This window comes from Taudactylus pleione, unplaced genomic scaffold, assembly GCF_031769625.1.
Source record: "Taudactylus pleione unplaced genomic scaffold, aTauple2 ptg000268l, whole genome shotgun sequence".
Classification (NCBI taxonomy): domain Eukaryota; kingdom Metazoa; phylum Chordata; class Amphibia; order Anura; family Myobatrachidae; genus Taudactylus; species Taudactylus pleione.
The window spans coordinates 4458048-4467505 of record NW_028284670.1 but is presented as its reverse complement, the minus strand read 5'-3'; positions in this window follow the sequence as shown (position 1 = coordinate 4467505).

Here is a 9458-nt window from a genome sequence, read left to right as displayed (position 1 = left end):
ATCAGTCCATGGGTTAGGGAGCGAAGTCATGTGGGGTGGTATCTTGGACATATTCACAATGACATCAAAGGCTCGTAGAGCTTTGGTGGTGGCGCGGAAGGATAAGTCAGTGGATTTGTATAAATCTTATATGAATTGGCTGAGCGGTTTCTGTGTGTTCATGGCGTGCTATTTGCACACATGTCCTGATGAACACATGAATTTGGTGTATTATCTACTTCTGATACACAGCTTGAATTGGTCAGCAAAAGTTAATCTTTGGTGTACCTATGATGAGGAGTTCCGTCGAAAGCAACATGGGCTAGAGGTCATGCAATTTGGGGCCCAGAACATTGAGGTTTGGTTAGATATGACTAACCCTCAGCATCCTATCACTGTTCCTTCCTTCAGTAGATGCGAGCAGCCTGTGTCTCAAGGGGTGATGCCTCAGTCAACAGGAGTGTCAAAGGGCAAGTGCTTTGCATTTAATAAAATGTCGATTTTGACACCAATGCCTTCATTGTGGGGTGCACACTTCAGGAAAGAATGTACGTGAGGGGTGGGGGGGTGACCCCTCATCTGGGGACAGGCTGGTGGTCCTGGTGCAAAGTTTGGCATCCACACCTGTGGACGTTCATGCTATATCCCCTTGGCTTGATGCTTATCTCTGTAGTGCAGATGCAGAAATGTTGCAGGATGGTTTCCTTCATGGCTTTCGTCCTCCCATTGTTGACCCACTCCATATGGTGTTGCCGAGGAACTTACATTCTGCGACTGAATTGAGGAGGAAGGTCATGAAAGATGTCAATTTGGGTAGGATGATTGGTCCCTTTTCAGAGCCCCCTCTGCCCAACTTGGTTTTGTCTCCAGTCAGGGTTGTTCTGAAAAGGGTACAAGGTAAATTTAGGTTAATACTACATCTGTCTTGGCCTGAGGGTTCCTCAGTTGTGATCCTGGAGGACCTGTGTAGGGTTTCTTATCAGTCATTCGAGGAAGCTTTGAATATGGTTAGGTCTTTCGGGACTGGGGCTCTCATGGCCAAGATAGATGTGGAATCTGCTTTTTGGTTGTTGCCCCTGCATCCAGAATTTTTCTGATTCATGGGATTTCGGCTGGAGAATGGGTTCTATTTGGACAGATACCTTTCCATGGAGTTCTCAACTTCTTGTGCATTCTTTGTAAATGTAGCACTTTTTTGCACTAGTTTATTTGCAGTCGGGTGAGTGGGGTGTGACTCACTATTTGGGTGATTTCCTTTTAGTGGGTCCCCCAAGCTCCTCGCGTTGTGCTAGCATGCTCGATGGGGCTCTTTCGTTGTTCTCGGAATTCAGTGTTCCTGTCACCCATGATAAGACGAAAGGGTTTTCGATGGTTTTGTCCTTTTTGATGATAGAAATTGATACCAAGGTAGAGGTTTGCCATCTCCCCTGGGACAAGGTGCTCCCCCGTTTACATGATGTGCTGGCTCTAGCTTTGACTGTGGGAAAAGTTACCCTTCACCAGGCTCAATCATTGCTGGGACTTCTAAATTTTGCATGCCGTGTTATCCCCATGGGCCATGTTTTTAGTCGCAAGCTGGAATGTGCTACATCTGGGGTGCATTGGCCAGGTCATTTTATCAGGTTTGTCAACTGAGCTCCGGAGGGACCTCAGGGTTTGGGTGGAGTTTGTTTCTGCATTCAACGGAACATGCATTTAGGTTTCACATGTGGAGCCCAGTTGCGTTCTTCAGTTATTTACGCATGTAGCAGGCTCTTTGGGTTGGTCATTGTTGTGCTGCCTCTTGGCCCACTAAATGGGTGACTAGAGTCTTGATGAGGGATCTTCTCCTTCTTGAGCTCTTTCCTATTATGGTCTCGCTTGAACTCTGGGGTCCTTCTTTGGGTAACTGCAGTGTCCTGTTTTGGTGCGACAACCTTGGAGTGGTGTACACAATCAATCATCAACGCGTGGCTTCATTGCCCACGCTCCGATTGCTAGCGCAATTTGTTTTGCGTTGTCTGCAATACATTATCATGTTTCAGGTGCAGCATTTGCCTGGAGTGGATAATGATATTGCGGACTCCTTGTCACATTTTGATTGGCCACGGTTCTGCGCTTTGGTGCCATCAGCTTGTCAGATTCGTGAGTTGTGCCCATCTTATGCCTGGCAGGTTATCGAGCTGGCATGGAGGGCATAGTTCATGAATCCCTGGCACTGAGAACCCTGAGAAGCTATCAGGTAGCTTGGGCTGAATGGCACAGGTTCGCGTCCTGCAGCAAGAATCGAGGTAAGGCATCATTGAGTTTATTTGGAGTCTCTTTGAGTCAGGGAGTCCAGGGGTGTGGTGGTCAAATTGTTGGTGGGTATGTCCCACTTTTTTAGGTTAAGGGTTTGAAGGACCTTTCAAAGAGTATTTTTGGTCCAGAAGGCTTTGAATGGTTTGGCCAGATTGGCCCCAGTTCCTCCGGACTCATGGCAATCCATTTGAAACTGCTGGTGCATTTGCTGCTAGCGTTATTGTCGGTTTGCATTTCATATTAGATAAGGTTATTTGGAGTGGCTTTCATGATAGCTTTTCATGGAGCTCTCCAGGTGTCAGAATTAGGAGCGTACTGTAAGCGGGGCTGTGGCTGGAGGCCGACCACACGTGATTAAAATGGCTGCCAAAGCATTGAGGGGATTAACCCTCATGCAATTGCACCATTTTTAAAAGGACAGTGTAAAAGCACACTGCACATGGTTTATAATAAACTGTATTAAAGTATATATGTATTGCTGTAATGCACTGTAGCTGATCTGCAATGCATTAGTGCATGAAGCAACATATGTTTAATAGGCTATGCACTATATGGTTTAAATGTATATTTTGTAGAGAAAATGCACTTCTTGAATATATGCCTGTATAAGACATGACCAGCCTCTGTGTCTGCAGAAACTAGCAGGAGGTCTGATGAATAGGAAGACCTGTTGTGGTCAGTGACCTCTGGCTGGAAGGTTACTGTGTGAAGGTGTGAATGGTGTCATATAGCCAAACATTTCACATACAGAACTTCCTTTTGAAAAGACAATTAATTTGTTTTAAGAAGATCCTTTTGGCTGCCACTTCTAAAGCTGAATGTGTTAAGGTTGGAAATGCCAAACTAATAAGGATGAATGTCATTTACCATTTCCTGTGACATGTTATATCAACATTTTAGGAGACAGTATAATTTATGATAAATCAGTTGTGTTTAAAGTTTGGATGGTGGATTAGGAAGGAGGATATTGAGTAACTCCTGTGAAATGTAATATGTTGTTAATTTATGTTTTCTGAGCTAGAATGATTGACTAGAAGGAACACAGGGTGGATTTGCCCCTGTGATGATGTGTGTAAGAATGACATAAAAAGAGGCACTGTGAGCCCTGTATGTGTACAACTCTGTAACTTCTATGAGGAGGAGACCTGCTGATAAGATTCCTGTATGTGGTACATCTTTGAAAATCCTTTGTGGAGAATTGCTGTTTGATTTCTGTGTGATATTCCCCTTCAGACGGAATGGAGGGTCTTCTTTAAGACATTGAGCAAATAAACACCGTTTGCCTTTACCAATTGATTCAATCCTGCGACCAACAGAATTGCGCCAAAACGCTATTCCGTTCTCCTGCTGTTCTGGGTAAGAACTCCGTGTCTCCAAGTTCAAGATCTCTGCCAGCTACCGTGCAGACCTGGTCCATTGCGAGGGATCAGGTGGGAACAGCTGACACCAAACAAGAGGTGTGTCCACAGTTAGTCAAACACATATGCAGCAGAAGCGGTTCCAGGTTCAGAGGCAGGAGCCTGAGTGTACCTAATAAGCGGTTCCAAATGCTGATGGTAGAGTTTAGTGGTGGCAGCATCGTTAAACGCCCACGGCACAGTGAGCGGAGTCAGTGACAGGTGGTCACTGACGGTGAGTGGGAGTCCAAAAGCGCTAACCCCTGACCAGGGACGGCCTAGGCGAAAGGCATCTGGTCACAGGGGCCCTCCATCTTTGTTCAGTTCCCATGTTTCAATTGATGATGCGGCGGTGTTTTGCTGGATATGGCAGTGTAAAATGGACCAATTGGTATGGGGTCGTTGCATATCCTTGCAAGCATGCGACAATCCTGAGGTGTACCCAGTGATGCAGGCAAAGCTGTATCAAGATCTTTGCCCTCTCGAGGAGGGGGCATGGCTGATACATGCGAATGGATCCCCAATGACTCGGTTGGGTGTTAAAGCATTGTTTGGAGGCGGTCGGGTTGACCCTTCATGACTTCAGAACTCATTCATTCCGGATTGGCGCCACTACAGCTGCTGCCACATCCAGTTCCTTTGTGGAGCAAATTAAGGCTTTGGGCCACTGGAAGTCTAGTGTTTATAAAAATACATTAGACTTCGGTCAGTTGGGTTTTTGAAAAATCCTAACTTGGGAAGTAGCTACTCGCCATATTTGGGGGTCCTGAGGAATTTTGTTTTACCACTAATTTTAGACCAGGCTAAAGCCGACTGGTGGAGGTTTTGTGTTTTGCCTCAGGACAGGTTAGGATTTTTTGCCCCCTACCCCATTCTTTCATGATAGCCCCTCTGCTGTAGGTTTTCTTCTCTTCTTTCCTTCTTTCTTATATGTTACCTATTTCATGGTTTCTTTACATTCCTTTACAGGTGTTCGAATGGACTCATGCAGCATTTGGATCGTGGGTCATTTGTTTGTTTTTTGGGCTAGTAGGTCCCATTTTAGTCGGGATGTAGTTGGTTTCCCAGTTTTAGCTCAAGTTAGATGGTTGGGAGTTCGTGGCATGCGTTGGAGTTCCCTCATGACCTTTTTGACTAGTTTGGTCTGCTCTTTTGGGTTCCACTTGGTGTTGATCATTCACTTGGAAGGCAATGATTTGATGTCTCGAACGTCATTAGATTTGCAGTTCTCCATTTCGGCTGATTTGCATGTGATTGCAGGCATGTGGCCTTTTTGCATTATCTTATGGTCAAACATCATTCCAAGGCATGTATGGAGAGATTGCGTATCCCCTGGGGCTCTAGACGTAGCTAGGAGACAAATTAAAACAGTGGTAGGGCGACAGGTTTTCAGTCTGGGAGGGGGTGTTATTCCTCATCCTCTTATAAGATTCAGGGATGCTCATCACTTTACACCAGATGGAGTCCAATTAAATGAGGAGGGTTGTTTTTTGTTTATTCAAGATTTAGTTGATGGGATTTTTAAGGTGCTGGATTAGTGTATGGTGGCAGCGCGGTTGTCAAAAGGTGTCCACTGTTGGCGGGAAAGAATGATGGCAGTTGCCATCGGCCTTTGCAGCTTGAGGTGCTCTCCCATTCAATACATGATTTAAGCTGATTATACCCTATTGGGGTCAGCGGCACCACCGATCTTGGTGGGCCTCACGTTGTGTTATTAGGCGGGAGGTGGATACATTAGGCAGGATAATGGGCTGGCGGATCGCCCCCATTTGGAAGAATGTCGTACTATGCAGTTGGTGATATTGCATTTTGGGGCCATTCTGTCTGTACCACCATACTGTGTCTGTCTCTTTTCTTTCTCTTATTAGCTAGTTCATTTACAGTTCAATTTATAATTATGTTGCTTATCAGCTTAAATTTAAATAAATGTAAAAATAAAATTTAAATAAATAAAGCTGACCTTCCTTTCCCCTTACACAAGTTTCAGTGTTGTTATTTCATGTATTACATTGTGGTTTACCCTGTACTGTCAAGCGGAGGGCACTCATCAGGTGATGTGGAGTTTAAAACCTTTCTGACTATAACTGATGTAATTAAGATGGGCAGGAAGGGGAGTGGCTAGGGGTGTGGCACCCACAGGGGGAGGGGGCTGGGGTGGATAGGGGGATGAGTTCCATCACCTCTCTAGGGTCACTTTAAGCACTGCTCAGATGGCTGATGCTGCAAACATCTCGACCGTCTACCAACGCAGAAATCTTTCCTTCAGATGCCTCCTGCAGACATCAGCTCCTTCAGGCGCCTCCTACAAACATTGGATCCTTCAGGCACCTCCTGCAAACATTGGATCCTTCAGATGCCTCCTGCCTACATTACCATGTTTTTGCACAGCAGCTGCTTCCAAATATGCGTCAATTTCTGAATCATGCCCATAGTCGGTCATTGCGGAGGAGTCTTTTTGAAAATACGGAAGACTCCTGCAATTTGTGAAAGCATTGTCCCTGTAGATTTATTTTGATACATAGCAAGGATAATAATGTTAAAAATGATTATATTCACTGCGACACGGATTGTTAATAAAAGACTGACATCCGCAATTAATAATACATATACCCCTAAGCTGTATTTAAATAATATCTGTAATATATATAATTAAATTTACTCAATAAATTTTTTGTGTGTGCCATTGTATTATTTTAGTGAACCCATAAAAAACATTTTGTAGACCACAGTAGCAGTTTTCTATTTTTTAGAACAGGTTTTATCTGCTGCAGATTCCTAGCTGATCATATTCTTTGACTCAAGAAGATGGAATCGAAGCAAATTTGCAATATTTACAATGGATCCGCAATCTTGAGCTGGGATGTAGTCGGCATCCCGGCATGTGGGATGCCGACGTTCTGTATACCGGCACAGAAATCCTGACAGATAGGTATCCAAGCACCATTATCCCGACCATTGGCATCCTGAAGGTACTGATGTGCCCAGCTATAATGTGGCATCACAGCGCTATCTCTCACGCCACGCATGGCGCGCCACACTCCACGCCATGAGTCACGCCACAAAGAAAGTTTATTAGTGAAAAAAGTCATTATGTGTAATACAACATTTTGCCCACCAGATGTCACTTTTCCTAAACTACATAGCGCATGCGTCTGATTTCATTAAGTGTAATACAACATTTTGCCCACCAGGTGTCACTTTTCCTAAACTACATAGCGCATGCGTCTGATTTCATTACGTGTAATACAACATTTTGCCCACCAGGTGTCACTTTCCAATGTACCATACGGTATGTTCTGTATCACCGGCCGATGATTGTTTGACAGAAGCTTAGACATTAGACTTTACAAACTACAGAACTCTAGTAATGGGTGAAGCGTGTGGCCTAGCGGTCTAATTCCTAGTCTCACTGCTTCTCCTCTCTTCTTGTTCCGTGGGTTCGAGACCTTGAAAATACAGTATGTTTTTTTAATTTATTTTTAAAATCTTCACTTAAAATATTCAGTATTCAATACAGTACATGTGGAGCGCATGTCTGCCCAGTGCTTCTGGAGTCAAACAGTGAAACTAGGATTTTTATTATTGTACTTACAGTACTGTACCTTAGAACGCAAACTTGCGTCAATGCCGGCGCTGACATGAACGCGGACATTATAGTGATTTATTATGACCATCAAGTGGCAATGGGCCCTGTTAAAGAGACTGGTTTCTGTATATCAAACTGACTGCGCGTTTAAACCGCAAAATTGCGTCAATGTTTGCGCGTGCCCAGTGGTCGGATTTTAATCACAATGGAATGTGTGCCCCATGTCCAGTGGAGCCAAGCCATACATTAAGTAGCGCTATTTTATGGTGCATGCCCAGTTGTCTGTATTGCTGACAGTACTGTTGAATTTTCACACTAGTGCCATTCTGCACTGTCCGAGACTTACAGTACCGCACAGTACACACAATAGTAAATTCATTACTACATAAGGTGCTACAGTAATGGACTAACAGCAGTTTGTAGGGCAGATGCAGAGCGCAAACTTGCGTCAATGAAAATGCTGTCTTAGACTTGGTAACATTAGTAATTTAATATGTTTAGTAACTGATAGTTGACTGTGTATAAGAGAGGGGTCTCTATAGTACAAACTGACTTGGCGTTTAAACCGCAAAATTGCATCAATGTCAGCACAGTTTGCATTGTGGTAACTTATAGCCAGTTCTGATGGGTTACGGTACAAATAGGATCTCTGGCTTGTGCCCAGTGGTGGGGTTGCAATGCATTGCCAGTGGTGCTGCGCCATAGCCATACCCTTGTACTGTATGCCATGGCGTACAGTATGGAATATCATACTGTACAGTACCAGGTCATGATTCACACACAGTGAAAGTATGTTATTATTACACTGACTGTGTAATAATAATATTAAAAATAAAAAGTGTAACCTTGACTGTCTAATAATAATGAAAAGCTTCATTATTAAGCTTCCTGGTTTCGAACCCGGGTTGTACAGATGTCTGCAATGTAGATGTTCGATTTCTTACCTCTACGCTACAGACGCCTGAGTACTGTACTTCATCGTATGGTACTGTAGATGTCACATAAAGTATTGTAGAAGACTAGGAGAGACTTGTGAGCAAGGGCTTAGGCGATCCGTCTTGCTTACACTTCTCTCCTTATGTTCGAGACCTTTATAATTTAATTTATTTTTTTAATGTTCACTACAGTACTGTAGTTCAGTCTTGTTATCCAACCCTTACAAAAATCAATCTATTGTACTGTAGATGTGCCCAGCTACAGTACTGTAGTTTGTTGCTCCATACGGTACGCCATACAGTATACCGCATTGTTGCGCGCTACACAGTGGCGTATTGAGTCTCATAGCGCTGCGCATGCCCAGTTGTCTGTATTATAGTAAGTACAATACGGTAGACATTGTAGTGATTCCATGACTCTAGGAACTACAGTACAGTAGATGCAGTAGTCTAGGGGGCTAATGCCAAGCCCTACTGCATCTACCATTTTCTTGTCCCGCTGGTTCGAGACATTTAAAATATATACTGTATACGGTAATTTTATTTTGTTTTAAATCTTCACTAATACAGTACATTATCCAGAAATTCTGGTATTTCTATGCCACAGTACTTTGACCAAAAAGTGTAAAGTTGTTAATAAAAAATAAAAAGTGTAACCTTTTAAGCTTCGAACCCGCAAAAGGGTTGTACAGGCAGCGTAATGTATTGGTTTGATTATTTACCATTACACTACAGCCGCCTGCAATACCAAGTTTGCACCTGGCTTGAGTGTTTCCTACAATACTGTACGTCATCGTATCTCAGGCGCATGCCCAGATCTACTGTATACCCATTTAGCGCTTTTTTTTTTTTTTTACTAAACTCAGTACATTTTATATATTAGGGGGTAAATGTACTAAGATGGTAGTGCTATTAAGTGATGTTGCCCATAGCACCCAATCTGATTCCAGGTATTACTGTACAGTATCTTCTAGAAGGTGCTACTGTAGATAAATGCTAAGTACAGTAGAATCTGATTGGATGCTTTGGGCAACATACAGTACAGTAACTTCTTAAATAGAACTCCCATCTTAGTAAATTTACCCCTACAAGTTTCACTTTTTCCCCCCAATTTTTTTTCTTCCGCCCCCCAAAATGAAAGTGAATTTTTAGTGTGTTCTGACTTTTTTTTAAAAAAGTTACGCAGTTTACAGTACCTTTAGGGGACGTTGAAGGCTTCCCGCAACATTGCACCCCAATTCACCAAATTTTTCTGCCTGCTATTCATACAGTAGGCGAAAC